This window comes from Rhea pennata, chromosome 12 (genome assembly GCF_028389875.1).
Source record: "Rhea pennata isolate bPtePen1 chromosome 12, bPtePen1.pri, whole genome shotgun sequence".
In the NCBI taxonomy this organism is placed as follows: Eukaryota; Metazoa; Chordata; class Aves; order Rheiformes; family Rheidae; genus Rhea; species Rhea pennata.
The window spans coordinates 13,827,928-13,831,113 of record NC_084674.1 but is presented as its reverse complement, the minus strand read 5'-3'; positions in this window follow the sequence as shown (position 1 = coordinate 13,831,113).

The window sequence follows — 3,186 nt, the reverse complement described above, 5'->3', positions numbered from 1 at the left end:
TGGAAAAAGAAAGCGCCATAGTTCTTCCTGTCATGGGTGATAGCACATCTGTCACCATTCAAACTGTGTGAAGCCTGCCCGGGTTTTACTTTATTGCATTTCTAGGTGTCACCAAGACCCAGCTGAATTAGTTCACAAGTCCTTCGTGAAAAGCGGTTCTGCTTTGCGTCCCCACGCCGGGCTGGAGGTCAGGGCTCGTGGGGGCGACACGGCCTCTCTGGTTTGGATAACGCGTGTGCTGCTCGCCACAATTTTTCCCCAAGCGTGCGGCAGCTGAAACTCGCAGTCAAAAGGTTTTGAGAACCTCGGTGAGCTGCGCTAGTAAACGAAACGGGCATGTTTCACCGCAGGCGCGGAGTCCCGCGGCGCTGGAGACGTGCCGGAGCGCTCGCTCCGCGCGGCCGCGAAACGCGAGGGCGCTGCGCGCCGGGCCGCTCCCCGCGGAGCCTCCGCAGCGGCCGGGCCGCCCCCGCCTGCCCCCGCCGAGCCGCGGCCGCGCGACCCTCCGCGCCGGTGGCTGCAGGGGGGGGTCGCGGCTGCGGCCCCGCCGCCGCCGCCGCTGCCTCGCCCGCCGCAGCCAGAAGGTGCCGCCGTCCGCCCGCGGATCGCGCCGAGCCCAATTAGGCGGCCGGTATCGGCTGCAATCACGGCTGCCGATAGAGATAAATGGAGAAGGCACTATCTGTGCAACAATAGTTTTTTTTTTTTTCTTTTTTTTTTAAGAAAAAAAACACTAGGAAAAAAAACAATTGAACTTTTTCATCAGCTGCTAATCATAATTTTTTTTATTGCTTTGCTTAGCATTTTCTGGGGAATAAAACCTCAGAGGAGCCCAGTCTTTTGTGGAAAATGAAAGGGCATATAAAAAAATGAATGTACATGGATTCTAAATATTTCAGGTTGTATGACTTTGTGTTTGACCTTAGCAGAAGATGAACTAATCCTGCAATATAATAGACTTTCATAGAGATATGGAAAATGGCTGCTTTTTTATCTCAGTTGCCATGGGAACCATCAGAGAGAAGGCCTAGCTGAGATGCAATAGAAGGTTATTAAATGTGTGCTTGTGTATATTGGAAAAATACAGCTTTTTGTCATCTTGTGTCACTCATAGGTCTTTAATACGTAATGTTTAGGTTATTAATAAACTAACACAGGTCCATTTTTTACCAGGAACAACTGTGAATACAGCCATAAAAAAAATTAGTACAAGTTGAACATTTGCAAAACTCCTGAGCACGGGCAGGGGTTGGTGAGGGCTGCTGCTCTCCCTCAAGTTCCCGCGAAAGTTTCTCTCCCTCCATCTGCAGGCACAGGAGAGGGACGAGCCCTCATCACCCGTGCTGTGGGGCACAGCGCTCCCCTCTCGCACCACCTCGCACCCTGCAGCCCTCCTGCTCCTTCCCCAGCATCTGGCAGTGATGGGGGCGCAGTGGGCTGCAGTGGTGCAAAATAAGATGCCACTTTTTTTTTTTTTTTTTTTTTTTTTTTTTTTTTTTTTTTTTTTTTTTTGCTGTACACTGGCTCAGACCTCAGTAGAGAAAGAAGGGGCTGGCAAGAGGACAACTGTCCTGGGGTTGGGGCATCTCTCATTTTGGGGCTACACCCCAGTTGCACTGGGCAGGGCTGGAAGGCATTTTCTGTTATGAAGATTTTTTTTTCCAAAAAAAAGAAAGAAAGAAGGAAAGAAAGAAACAAGAAACAAGAAAACCTTGGTGGGGAGCGGGGGGAAGCCTGATGCTTCTCTGAGCTGAAAGGGAAAGACTTCCCCCCAGCCCCCACGGGGAAGAAGGCGCCCTCCTTCCGTGGGGTTATTTTTCTCTCCCAGGGTCGGGAGGAGCCCCCAAGCGCGGGCTGCCCCCAGCGCCCCAGGGCCGCCGCCGCGGGGAGCCGCGGGGAGCCGCGGGGAGCGGCGCAGCCGCGGCCGGCGCCGGAGCCGCGGGGCGGCCCGGGGGGCTCGGGGCCGGGGCCGGGCGGCCGCGCGTGGGACAGCGCGAGCGGGAGCGCGGCTGGGAGTGCAGCGCCGGCCTGGGGGGTTAAGCAAACCTCTCTTCCCCTTTCTCTCTGCAAATCTGCCAGCTCCTCGGCGCAGCAAAACCCCGATTTTGGAAGGCGCGACGTGGCGGCACCTTGCAGCGCGGCTTGCGCTCGGGCTCCGCGCGGCCGGTCCGCTGTCCCCCGCTGCTCGGGGACGGCCGGGGGACGCTGGCCTCCCCCGGCTCATCCCGCAGCAAAGACCTGTGTGCTAAGAGCCTCAGGGGGGTCACCGGCCCGGCCCGGCCGGCCCGGCGGGGGCACTCCTCATGCACACGCACCCGGCGCCCATGCATACTAAGTAAAGCAAGGAATACATAGATTTTGCCTATCTGCCGATCAAACGCGGAGATCTGCTCTGGTAAATGATGCATTAGATGCGGTGGCTGTATTTGTTGTGTGAGTTTTGAAAGGGTTCCGATAATCTGGAAGCGAGAGATAAGGAACACCATTTATTCAGCAGCACTTTGGAACCAATTTTCAACCCTGTTCAACCCCATTCTCCAGCAGCCTCCAGGAGCCCAGGAGATAAGGATTGGGCTATTCATTATCTTCACAAGGAACAAAGATTAGCTAGCAGAGATGAAAAATTACCCCTGGATAGTAATAATAAGGAAGCGAACCTGGAGAGTTGCTGAGCCTATATTCTCCCTGCTGCTGGTGCAGCTTCTTCTCTTTTTTAAATTTTCTCCCTCTATTTTTTGTTGTTGTTGTTGAATCAATATTGAAAAGGTTGTTAAAAAAAAAAAAAAAAAAAAAAAAAAAAAAAGCTTTCCCCACTGTCTATCTTATTTTTCAATATGCAGAATATATGGTTGTTACCGTGGAAGAGAACTGAACACGGTCCTCCCTTCCTCCCAGACTTTCAGGTGACATCTTTAGTAAGAGAGCTAAGCAGCAGAGGAAAACATCCTTCTCTTCCAGCTGGAATGAGGGGGAAATCGCCCTTCCCCCCCGGCTCTCAATGCCTCTGCGGCACTTGGGGGTGTCCTGGCCCCGGCACAGCCCGGGACAGCCCGGCCGGCGGCAGGCGGGAGCACGGCTAGCCTCGGCTTGCAGCCCTGCTCCTTCGCGAGGCTCAAAAGCCCCCGAACCCCCGGACCGGAGCCCCCCCCCGCCGGTCCCCGCCTGGGGAAAAATCCGCAGGCTTCA